The sequence below is a fragment of the Globicephala melas genome, chromosome 18 (genome assembly GCF_963455315.2).
Source record: "Globicephala melas chromosome 18, mGloMel1.2, whole genome shotgun sequence".
NCBI lineage: Eukaryota > Metazoa > Chordata > Mammalia > Artiodactyla > Delphinidae > Globicephala > Globicephala melas.
The window spans coordinates 35,869,196-35,883,229 of record NC_083331.1 but is presented as its reverse complement, the minus strand read 5'-3'; the positions used below and the strand labels follow the sequence as shown (position 1 = coordinate 35,883,229).

Genomic DNA, 14,034 nt, shown 5'->3' with positions numbered 1-14,034 from the left:
AAACTATTCTAGAGCACAATATACCTTATAAGTGTGAATATATTTTGAGTTGGTAACTATTACAAAAAAGATACATATATACCAATAAATTGTCCAATGATGTGGAAAATGTACTATATTTTATCTATGATACAAATGTAAAACAATTTAATTTCTATGGATGATCAAATGGTCAAATAAAGCATACTATTTGATATATTAACAAATTGTTTGCTATTATTATCTTCATTATTATTATTAGGATAGAATTTTTCAGTTGTTACTATGTTACAAGAACAATTCAATGTTATACACATACACCAGCCAAATGTGTGTGTATGTATGTAGTATATGTAATATGCTAAATATATTTATATGATTATGTATATATAAAACCTCTGTTAATTCTTATAACAGATGTATGAAACATGCTCTTCTTTAGTTATTTTCAAATGAGGAATGTGAGAAACAGAGAGATTAGATTGCTCAAATCATATAGAAATTTTTGACGTAGCAAATATTTAAACTCATACTCTGAGGCCATGCCTTTAATTTAGTACTTTGAATTGCATAATGAGAAAGTTATAATAGATGTCCTGTAAAATACTTTATACCATTAAAACTAATAATTGTATAATCCCATCCACTAAATATTCTTGCCTGCTTTGGAAATCAGCAGGCATATGAACTTTGGTACTGAATTTGACTAATCAGTCATTCAATTATAGTTTAATATGCTATAAAATGGTAACACATTTTATTCATTTACTTCATATTTTGTTCACATTTTGTCCATGCTGAAGGTGACTGCTTTCTCTGTTTTGGAGGGTTTATCTGTTTGTTTGCTTCTCTTTTCCTTTCAAGAGTCTTTAAACTTCATTGTAGAAAAATGATAGATTGCAAAGTTTATTGTTAGAAATAATATAAGCTTAGGTACTAGTTCTTTATATGTTGCATATAATGAAAATTTAAGCTATGCCGAATAAGTATAAGAAATTACAAGCTAAGATAATAATTATTTAACTGTAAATACTTATACAATATTAGTTTAAATATTGGTTACTCATTAATCAGTAATAAAGTCAAAGAATAATATTTATTTACTTTCTTCCCTCACTTGAATATTTGTAAAATAAACTTACCTGATTCATAGGATAGGAATGCCTGGAGTATAGTAACAACTTCATCACAGCCAAAGCATATTTAAGAAAATAAGATGTCAGCAAACACAAATTTTAATTGGAAGTTAATTATTTTGGTAATAACGGGGTTGCCTTAGTGAGTATGTATAATTGGTATTGTTCATATTGGTTAATTCCAGAATGTGCTGGAGATACTGATACTATTGCTTTAATATTTTTTTCATAATGTACATAATTTATTTTAGAAAAAAAAATTTCTACTGTATTGAAATCAAAACCCTATTTCAGAAAACTCAGAATTGTGATTTAACAAAATTTCAAATATATGTATAAGGCAAGTTGTTGCTTTTCCTGTAATAAAATTCACATCATAAAAACATTATCTCATATACATTATAATCCCCTTTAGAATTATTATTTTTGGAGGAACAGATTAATTATAATTTTATACTAGTTTTAATTCAAATTTTATTTTTCAAGTTGTAAAAGTATAGTCATAGCTTGAACTTTTTTTTGCAAAGGAGTATTTTTCAATTTCTTTTTTTAATCAGTGTTAGTTTCATTGTCATTTCTTGGGATAGCAATACTGGTCAAGGCAGTCTTACTGTTTTTGTAGAGCAAGATGAACTCATTCTTGCAAAATTTGACTAATATTACATGAAATAATTATGTAAGCCATTAAAACAATCTATTGGAACAATTACAAAAGAGCAATGAAACAATAATAAAAGATGTTATTATTCTAAGACCAAAAGCAAAATTGCTTATTAAATTGTGCACAATATTAAATTACACCTCTTAATATTTTTGTGAGCAAATCTTGTTTCATTAGAATCAGTTTTGTTTACATTAAAAGTGAATGCTTTTCTTACAGACTCTGTTACCTAAGTGAATTGAAAAAATAGGGAGAAAATTAGTAAAACTTGGCTGCCATAGTAAATGAAATCACATCAAACTAGAGGTGTGAAAAATGCACAACTCAATACAATCTCATTATTCACATATCTATTGTTTTCTCCGTTGCTACAGAGAACTGCTCTGCACCAAACTTTCTTATGAAGAGAAAAAAACAAAAATATGAGTCAACTTACAAACAAGAAATGTAAAATTAAAATTTCTGATTCAATTACCCAGATAATGCTAGGACAGAAGAGGGATATTACCAAAATTAGAATTTCTATTTGTATTTTATTATAAGCAATATATTTTGTTTCCTGAGTAAACATGTGGTAGTAAAAGAAATATTGGATTGGAATTATTTTCATTGGATTAAAAACATATGCTATCAAAAGTTTTCAGTGAGGGAAACCTATAAATAACAGTTCATATTTTCTGTCTTGTATATATTTACTAAGAAAGAAATTTTCTTTAAAATTATGAGTAAAATACTCTGAAAAGCTTGACAAAAGAAAAAATTAGAGGAAAATGTATTTACTTTATGAAGTTTATATTGCATACTTATTTTTATATATTCATGTGAAATGTATTTTGACTATGCTATTCTGGGCATAAGTCATTTTATTATGAGCACTTATCATAGCTAAGTGAGTGAAAAGTAAAGTAAACTAGTAACTGTCTGGTGCCCAGCCCTGACTCTGCCATGAACTAGCTAAGTGACAATTCCTTTCTCATTTCAGAGAGACTGGTAGTCTATAAATACTCATTTCTCTTATAGCATTATGAACATAAACTTATTGTAGTCAAAGCACATTTAGAGAACTGTTTTTCAAACTGTAGTACATGGAGCCATTGAAAAAGGGGAAGCCAAGTAAACAAGATCTCTGTCCATTCCTTCTTTAACCAAAGATAAACTTCTATATTCTTTTATACAATGTGGTTTCCTGTCAAAATTTACTTATGATAAACATATATTTATATTTTATCTAAATATATTTTCATGTATATATTTTATATAATATTATAGATTATGAAATGAATATATTGTGCACATATAAACTTATATTTATATATAATGTTATGATTATATATAAATATATGTGATTATATAGATCTATATTTGCTCTAAAAAAGTTTTAATACAGCTTTGGTACAATTTGTGTTTAGTAATTTGAGTTATCAATTCATTCTAGCTATAGAAAACATTTTCAGTTCTACATATTGTGCTTGATTACAACATGCCATCAACTCACAGAGAACTAATTGTAATTACAAATATGCTTTAATAAAATTGAATGTTTAAGTCAAATATAGTTTCAATTAATAAACATTTCTAATAATATTACTATAAACAAATATCTTTTAAGTAAAAAATAAATCTGTGTCTAGATTTTGATGTAATGTATGGTGAATATTGAATATTTACAGTTCTTTTTTAATTTCTGTCTTTCATATATGCAATGTATCTACTTAAAATTTTCTATTTGTCATGGAATTAGGGTAGATATATGACAATAGTGTTACAGGGAACAAATGGACTGCAACTGTTTATTTTATATGTAGTCTAAAAGAACTGAATATTCACTTAACCTTAAAGGGTGTATATTATTGATATATTCATTTGTTGAGACAATATTATGAATTCAGGAAAACCAATTTTTTTAAAGTCAATTACTTGGAATCATTTCCATTCATACAGATTTTAAATTGACATTTGTTTTCTCAGTCAGAGATATTATATTTAACAGAATTGTCTTAACCTTATTTCAAATGAAAACCAAAAGAAGTGAGGATTTTAACTAAGTAAACCTAACCTATGGACAATATTCTTCCAATATAAAATGATATTTACAAAATTATTTACCAAGCTTATCCTTAATTATTCTTGTTAGTATCTTCGAATAAAATTCTGAGCATAACATGGAATATAAAACTAAAATATATTTTAATAATATTTTAAGAGTAACATACAGATTTTATGATTTGTAAAATAAATGCTGTGTGAGAACAGCTACAAACTAAAGGGCCCAAAATGGGCACATTATAAAAATAGAAATTATAGACTGAAGGGAAATGCACAACCTAAAAGTTACAAGTTAAGTTTTATTTGGAGACTTTACTGAGGACTACAGCCTGGGAGACAACCTCTCAGATAGCTCTGAAGAACTGTTCTGAAAAGGTAAGCCAGGATATATAGGAGTTTTTTGCTGAAGAAAAAGAAAAAAAATTGTAGTCAAACAGCAAAAGATTATTGCTAATCACAAAAACAAACATCTCAAGTTAATGATTTTAGTGCTTTTCTATGTATGGGAAGATGCAAGAGTCTGGGCTCATTGAAATTATTTCTTAGATATGCATCTTAACTATACAGGGCTAGGATCCAAAGAACAGAATGCTTCCTATTTTTCTCCACCCTGAATTCCCCTCAGGGTGCACCATCAGGGCTGGCTACAGTGGCTGACAGCTTGATCCTTATAGAACTGGAATGGTGGGCAACATTCTTTTTTTACTGGAATGGCAGGCAACATTCCCTTTTCACGTACTTTCATAAATTAATAAATATTAACATTTGTAATTAGTATTAACATTTGTCAGAAGATTATCCAAAATTATCACAAAAAATATGCCGTATAAAATTGTTATTTGCTGCATGTTACATGTTTTTTGTCTGTAACTAAGGGACCCTTATGTAGAAAGAGATTTTTTAATATTCTATCTTTGGAATAAAAAGGCCAAAGAAAAATAAGAAGAGTAAAAGAACAAACTCTGTATTAATTTTCTTCAAAAATAGAAGCAAAATAAATTTTGCTATGGCATGTAACTTGAAGACATGGAACATTGTTTCTTAGATGGTATACCAAAGTTGTTACACTGTGAACAGGTGCACATGTTTGTTTCTAATACTATTGTGAATAATAGACTGCCTAATTAAACAAACCTCTGTGTGTGTGTTCGATAAATAAATGAAATTGTATGAATCTGCTGCAAAGCTGAAGATTATTTTCTACGTGCAAGTATCTTTTATAGATTTCTTTAAGATATAGGGAAAAATAAGTTGAAGGAAATGGCATTGAAAAATCACTAACAGTCAGTCTACCTAGAAAGGCAGTCTGTTGCCATGGGAAGTAATTAGCAGAGACCTTTGAAAAGGTATGTGAAGAGAGGTGGGAGTGGGAGTATGAAGCAGAAAGGGATTGCTCCCAGTTAAATCTCTTTCAATCCTGTGCTTCAGAGGTTGTCAGAAGGTGCTATGTAGTGAGGCTCAAGAATGAGTAAGAAGTAGTTAAACAAAAAGCTTCCTAGAGGTCAAACTCTCACTGATAAAAAGGAGGTTTTGCCAGAGAGAAGAGCTGTGCTGGCAAGGAGAAATGCAAGCTACACCCTTTTTATTTATTTTTTTAAATTCATTTACTTACTCATTTAACAGGTATTTAATAGGCTCCTACATTGTGTTTGGCATTTGTCAAGATGGATCACAAAGAGGTGACAAAAATGATAGATGGCTAGAATGGAATTCAGGACAAAGGTCAATTTTAAAAATGGAAATCTTGGTAGTATTGTTTCTTCACAATGGGAGAGAGAAACAAAGTTTCTATGTCTGGGTTTCCCATGGTGCTGATTCACTCCACATGTTATCAATAGATTGCTGGATTTCTATAGCAGAAAATAATGTGTATGAACCCCCTTTTAACTTAAATATGAGAGCAGAATTGTAAGAAAATTAAAGTAGATGTTAAGTGGTACAAATATTTTTATTGTACCTGGTTTTATAGATTACTTTCTATGATTATGCTCAACAAAAAGGAAGAGTGTTATAAAAAAAAAATTCTAAAACTGGGGTCAATGTAATGGTAGAAACACACCTAAGTAACTCCCTTCCTGTTTAAAAGTCCATTTATTTATTGCACATACTTACGTACGCTTGAGAAACGCTGAAAGATCCCTTTGATAACTAGAAATTTACAAGAATTCCTGAGGATAAAATGCAAATGTTTTCAGATTGATGGGAAAGAATAATAGAGAAAACAGTCAGCCAACAAAAGTTTGTAAAACGGAGACATGAAAACAAGGATGTGAACACTTTTCTCTAATAAAGTCTAGGGGAAAAACTCAAGCTCAGAGAATCAAAATTAGAATAAACATGGAGAGAAATGAATCTAACTAACTGAAGAATGGCATTTATATCAAGTATGCCATTCATGATTTTACTCCTTCATGAATATTAACTACAGTATTATTTGAAACCTGGATAAGACCCCACAAGTTGTAAAAGTTTGGTAATAAAATTAACTATATTTAAATGTTAATTAAGAATAAAACAAATGTGAAATTAAGGGATTAGAGCATAATATAAATATGCATGTCCTGGTAATGTTGAACTGGTAGGGCTTACAAAAATTGTAAATCTTTGCAACCTGTGGTAGTTGCAATGAGTTAGCCAATTTCCTTGTCTGTAGTATCTAATGCTTTTGCTGTTTTTTTTTTTTTTAATGATTATAAATCATGAAGCATAACATAAACTTTTACAACACGTTTAAGACAGGCGCAGAATCATTTTTAAAAATTTGCCCCAATACTTCACCTCTCCTTGCATCAATGTCCTTTATAATCTCTGCATATAAAGGCCCTTGGCAACTCAAGTTTACAGCTCTAACCATCAGAGATAGAGTCTATTCCCCATCCTTTTGAATCTCAGTAATCTTTCTGATTTAACTTAGCCAACTCAGAAGGACTTGCTCTGGGAATCATGCCACCATTGTGTGAACAAGTCCAGGCCACCTTGATAGAGAATGAAATACTATGTTGACCAACCTATGTGAGAGGACACAACCAAGATCAGCAGAACTGAATCTTTCCCACAGCTCATGGAAGAAGCAGGAGAAAACAGCCCACAGAAATGTCCATCTGACCCAAAGAGTAAGGAATAACTATTTTAAGTCAATGAGTTTCAGGGTGGTCTACTATGCAGCAACATTATGGATATATGAGATGAAACATATTTGTCATTTAAATAACAACTTTAACTTTTCAAGAAAAAAAAAAAGATTTTCAGTTTACATTTCACAAACAAAACCTAGCTCCAGGTATGCAACAGACATACCTTAAAAATAATAAAAAGTTAAGAAGGTGATTCAGAAAGGTTGAAAAATATATGTGAGACTGAGTAGTAAGTATAAAACAAAAAATATGTTTTTGATCAAATACACAAAATAATAAAATATGGAATAAAATAAAATACATCATCAAAATCCTGAAAAACAAAGAAAAAATACAACAATACCCCCATCTAGATCCAAGAATTATCCACATTCTGAAATACAATTTATATAACCATTTTAAAGTAAAGTATGGGTATCTTGGTATTCACCTCTGAGTCAAACAGCATGTTTTAAAAAATAAGTATAGTCTCCTACATTGTCACAATTATAATATCATTACCCATAACAAAAATAACAAAAATTCTTTAAGAATTTTACATATATTTCATAGTCCAGTGCCCTTAAAACATCTTGTATAGATGTTGGTTTGTTTATTTTTGTTCAAGATCCTATCAAGCTTAAATGATTGTATCTGATTTTTATAGCTCTTCAGTCTCAAAATAACCTCTGCCCCACCTTCCCCACCACACTTTTTCCTTCAATTCTTTATTTCTCTATTCCTCTCTTCCTTCCTTCCTTCCTTCCTTCCTTCCTTCCTTCCTTCCTTCCTTCCTTCCTGCCTTCCTGCCTTCCTGCCTTCCTCTCTCCCTCCCTCTCTCTTTCCCTCTTCTTTCTTTCTTCTTTATCTTTCTTTCTTTCTTTCATAATGTAGCTTTAAAGACAAAAAATTTTCTTTTACAATATATTTCATGTTGTAAGAAAAGTTGCTTGATATCAATGAGTTCTCCAAGGAAGAAAAAAGTACACCATATTCTGCCTTATACTGAAAAACTCAAGGGGAATTAATTATAGATGATCAGACTAATCATTTCCTGTTGGATATAGAGTCTGCTCTTTCTACATTAAACCCTTCCATCTTTGCTCAGTGTCTTGCCCAGAGCAAGCAAATCACACATTTGGTAAGTATTTCAAACAACCCACAGATATTCTGGTCTTCTATGCCCTAGATGAAAAGCCATTCATTCCTCCTCTGTGATACTATCCCTGTAAGGTTAATAGGGAGAGACCTTGCAAATAGAATTATAATATTAAATGCACACAAGAGAAACTAATTCTTGAAATTCCAAAAATTTGTCTATTCATATTCAAGTTGTGTTTGTGCCTTTATATGTAATTCATATCCTAGGTAAAAACCTTCACACCATACCTAGCTCACTATGGATTAAAAATTCCACTGACTTAGGAAAAGTCTGGATCAGAGACTATTAATGGATACAGTATACCAAACCATTACTCAAACTTCCCAATATCCTTTGAAGTCAAGAGAAAAGGAAGGAAACAAATCTATATTTTAAAGACTTATATCCAAAATTGTTCTCATATTTCTGGCATTAGTCTTTGACCCACTCTTGTCCTGCCAGTAAAACATCAATTGGAAAATGATATTGACATGTTCAAGACGTCAGGGCTATCAACAAAATTGTATCTTTCACTTCCTGGTAGTATCTAACCAAAATACCATTCTGTCATCAATTACACTTGAAGCCACTTGCTTCACTGTAGTATATCTTTGCACTGTATTTTTAAGTATGCCTCTAGACCAGAAAAGTCAATACCTCTTTTCCTTCACCCAAGAAGGACAACAACATACATGGGCATTTATGTCCCTGGTGTTTAGTGAAACCTGTCCCCCACCTCATGTCATTTACCTTATGTTATAGGTCAACACTTTAATGATGTAAATTTCTGTGTGTTTAAGTTTTGACACAACATGCAGACAGCTTCCCACCTTGTCTACAACATAAAGAAGCTTGTAAAAATGTTTCCATTTCCTTGCTCTCTCCTTAGCTAAAATGGATAAAAAGTTTCAAAAGATAAAATACAATTTTGCCAAAATAGTTATTAAGGACATAACTTATTTGAGGAGTGAAAAACTCTCTTTCCTAAAAGAACAAGGGCTACTCAAATTTATCCTAGATCCCTTACAAAACAAAAATTGCAAGGGTTTCTAAGTTTAACCAAATATTGCAGGTAGTGGGTATCACCTTTTCTGAGATTAAGATACCACTTTAAAAATTGATTAATATTCTAAACATGGTTTTCAGTTGCAGGGCAGTCCTCACTAGTGAGCCAAGGCTTTCAGAGACCAAACAGTACCTAACTGAGGAAGGAGATGGTCTCAGATGTTCACACCACTTCAGGTTTCCTTCCTCTTCCTCCTTAAACAAAATGACCACAGCCAGTGCACTGTGAAGGAAGATTTCTCTAGTAATGTGTCCCACAACGTAGCATTTTCCCTAACTGAATTTTAAAAAATTACTGTCTTCTCATGGAGCCAAACTAGCCAAGTCTCTAAGTTTCTTCAGCTGTTGTTACTGAACACAAGTTCCTGTGCCCAACACACAGTGAGGCCAAACAAACAGAAAGGTTGGAGTTTGGAGCAGTGAAAGATTTATTGCAGGGCCATGATAGGAGATACGTGGTTCACGCCCAAGAAGCCCTGAAATCACTGAAGGGTTTCAGCAAACCATTTTTAAATGCAAGGTGAGGGAGGGTCATTGTTAGTTGCTGCAAAATTCTTGGTGTCATTTGTTCTTGCAGCTGTCCCCATAGGTCAGGTCACAATGTTTCTGTAAACCTCCAACAAGAGAGATGTTATTCTCTGTTCTGAAACTTTTCATCTCTATATGAATGGACTCTTAAAGGTTAGAGCCCTGAGAATAGGCTATCCTGTATATTTCAGGCTCTTGGCAACATTCTTTTACAAAAGGTGCAGAGCCAGCATGACTAAGCACAAGAAACAGAGAACAAAGATTAAAGTAAAAGGAACAGATCTAATAAGGGGTCAGATTTGTTCTTCCCTATTACACTGTCACTGCCCCAACAAATAAAAATGAGATCCAGTGATTTGTGAGCTTATTCTGTTATTAGCTCTCTCACATACACCATACAAGTATGTTTACAGTAACCATCTATAGTATTTCCAGAAAAAAAATAAAAACTACTTTTGAACAGGATGCAGGGTCCCATTAATCTACGTTTGAGTTACAGGTCTCAGCAATCTCTCAGTCCATCAATTTGAACCTTTGGCAGAAAGACACTGCCAAGTGTGACAAGGATCAGAAGCTCCCTTTGGGCTAGTGAACTTGCAATCTCCTGGATCTGTAAACTCCCAGGGTTGGTAGAATGTATACACTTTTTTGAGAGATAATTATTGAGCAATTATTGGGTCTTGGTGGATAATGCATACAAGACCTATGGCTGTGAAGTTGTCTTAAGACCAGAAATCCCAATCATGCTGTCCACTCAGAGCTCTGAAGTTGCTGGGTGAGAGCAATTCAAGAATCTTCTCCAGTAAAATGGTACCAGCTGGAGCTGACAAAATCCAGGCAAGCTGGAGTTTGGCAACTCCATGAAAAGGTCTCAGGAGTCCCCCTGCATTTCCCAGGCATATCAGGGAAGGAAGTACTGTCTTCACTGGTCCAACAGAAACTTACCTATAGAGACCTCCTGGACCACACTTGAGCTCCTCCAGGTTAACTTCACCTAGGATGGGATAAAGTGCAGCTGCCATCCAACCAAAAGGAAATGACAAAGAAAGAACCACCCCTTACCAAGAGCACACCACTCTTTTCTCTTCAAGATGGGAAAATTTCAATTATTTCTACTTCTTTAATACTTCTTCTATCTGACAGTGTTTTATTGTAAATAACCCTGTAAAAACCATCTTCTATTATAAATATCACTATAAAACACACACTCTTTTCTTGGAATTTTGCCAATATTTTCTAATCTACCTTCTTTCATCTAGTGAGATATTTGGTATTTAGCACAATACTTCTGTAGAGTAGAAAACTAACTTATGAATAAATTAACCACAATGAAAAGTGAATATATATGTTCCTCATCCCATTTTTTCCATGGAATCCCATGGAAAAGGAAATTTCTGTCAATCTTTCCACCCTTTCTGTATTGGTAAACAATTTAATATTTCTGAACTCTGCCCCCAGAAGCCACAGATGAGACCCTGATATTAAGAGAGCCAAATTTATGTCTCAGTCAGCTTAAATCTGTCATAAACAATTGATCATAAATTGCATGACATCTTTCCATCCTGAACTGAGATGGTTTGTTCTCCTTGTGTAAACCCAACACTTCAAAGCTACCATAAAAAAAAAAAAAAAGATGTGGAATCTAAAATGTGCCACAAATGAACTTATCTATAAAACAGAAACAGACTCACAGACATAGATAACAGACTTGTGGTTGCCAAGAGAGATGGTGGGTGGGGGAGGGATGGATTGGGAGTTTGGGATTGGCAGATGCAAACTATCATACACAGAATGGATAAATAAGGTCCTACTGTGTAGCACAGGGAACTATATTCAATATCCTGTGATAAACCATAATGGAAAAGTATATGAAATAAATGTATATACATGTAAAACTGAATCACTGCTGTACAGTAGAAATTAGCACAACATTGTAAATCAACTATGCTTCAACAAAATAAATTTTTAAAAAAGATATAGGATTTGTGTGGAGTGTGCCAATTTACTTATTTTTCACCAATTCTTGGGTTACAGAGTCAAGTTACTTAGTAATGATTATATTCTTTAATTTATACTTTGCTGCAGATCAAATGTATTGTAGCATGTTTGTGTTTTTCTGATTCTTAATACATTTGATATTTTGTGTGTTTCTATTTGGATATGTTTGTCTGTGTGCATTCCATCTGCAGGAAAGTAGAGAAAGTCTAGAGTACGTGTCCATACTGCATAGCTCTAGGCCCAGGAACTGATATGAGCCACCAAAATATCAGCGTGTGGGGACTCAGTCACCAAGACTCCTGATAGAGCAGCCATGTGTGTCCTTAATATGTGTGAACTGTGTGAGCGGCAGTGTTTGAAACACTGTAAACAGGGTTTTTTTTGGTAGTTTTAGTTGCAATTTATCTATAAAAAGGATTATACTTAGGATATGAGAGTGTTGTCTGGAGATTCAAATAAGCACAAGCAGCAGGAATATGATTATGAACTGAGACTGCTTTATTTTCTGAAGTCAGAAGTTTTCTTGGTGAACTTACCCTAATAATGCTTCTTCTTTTCTCAAGAGATTATAGAGCCCCTGGGAAAAGTCAATGACCAATTAGATGGCTACAAAGCTCTTGTTTCTCTCTGACCTCAACTCCTACGACTCTTCCTTACTCCATTTAATCCAGATGAATACTCTTTTTGCTCCTCAGACAAAATAATTATGCTCAGGCCTCAGGGACTTTGCACTGGTGTTCCCTTTGCATGGATGGTCTTCCCAAGATACTGGTATGGAATCCGCTGAACTTCCTACAGATGTTTACACAAATGTCACCATTGGGAGGCTTATCTGAGCACCCAGCACTACTGACCACATTTTTCATGCTTTATTTTGTCTTTTTTTCCTCTATCTTATCACTGATAACATTCTGAAATGCTTTATAATGTACTTTTTTATAGTAGATTATAGTAGGTTTAAAAATTATTTGCTTTTGAAAGCGTAGGATTTTTTATTCGTTCTTTTCTTATTACTCACCAGAGTATGCAAAGTACATGGAATAATATCTAGCCACCTAACAGGTGCTCAGTAAATAAGTAGAATAAATATGACATGGAGAATGTCACTTTCATTCCCTGCTCTTGTATAAAGTATTAATTCAAGTTATTAACAAACATTTGGAATAAGTTATCATGAGAAATGAAAACAGCACTATTATATTCTCAAATTATCTGAAGATAGATCTTAATCAAGAGCCACAGAGGAAGGAGAATAGAGATTTTAATTTATGTGGTTTGTTTGTCAATAAGCTATGGCTGGCATCCACTGCACAGGCGCAAACACACACACAAACCCATATTCGTACACAGGTATTGTCATTGCAGTCTAATTGTATGTTGTCTTTGGATTGTTCAATCTATGAACCATTGTCAAAATTTGGAATTTAAATATGAGGTTGCCCATTAAAATAGAGCAAGGAGATGACATTTGTTCATTAGTGAGTTGAATATGTAACTCACATAAGTACCAAAATAAAGAAAAATACCAAATACATTATCCAGCATAATGAACATAGAATATTTTTGAAGGCAGTGAAATAGCAGAGAGAGGTAGAAAAGTAGCTGAAGATGAATTTAGAAATTTAGAGTCAAGGAAGGACTATTTTAAAATGTGAGAGACTGTCATATTAAGCCTAAGGAGAAAAGACCATCAAATAAATTGAAGGAAAAGATTCAAGAGAGAGATTAAATAAATAATGCTGAATATTCCATAAAACATGTGAGAAAATGATATATGGAATATAAGTGGAAGTATTAACCCCCATCATATATTCTCTGGGGGGAAAATGGAGAAAAATTGTTAGTGTGTGTCTTAGTTCAGGCTGCTGTAACAAATTACTCATAAACTAGGTGGCTTCAATAACAGAAATTTATTTCTCACAATGCTGAAGGCTGGGAAATCCAAGATCAAGGTCCCAGCAGATTTTGTGTCTGGTGTGGTCCTGCCTCCTGGTTCAGAGACAACTGTCTCCTAGCTGTGTCCTCACATGGCAGAAGAGAGGAGAAAGCTCTCTGGGTTCTCCTTTAATAAGGGGATTAATCTCACTAACAAAGGCTCTTCACTCATCATCTAATCACTTCCCAAAGGCCACACTTCCTAATATCATTATTTTGAGGATTAAGTTTCAATATATGAATTTAGTGGGGACACAAACACTCAGTCCACAGCAGTGTATACATCTGTCTTGTCATATGTCAGCATATAGGAAGTTGAGAGTAGAGCTGCCTGGATTACTCAGATAGAAAATTCCCTGAGTATATGTTAGTGCTGGAGGTGCTGGTAGTTCTGGTGTGTATGTTATGGTGATTTTAGGGTGTCTGTGAGGG

General features: G+C 32.9%; 1 pseudogene; it reads right to left on the bottom strand.

Moving 5' to 3' along the window:
• Positions 1-10,691, bottom strand: part of LOC115845006 (flotillin-1 pseudogene) — a 130,134-nt pseudogene extending 119,443 nt beyond the window's left edge.
• Between the last annotated feature and the right edge of the window lie 3,343 nt (positions 10,692-14,034).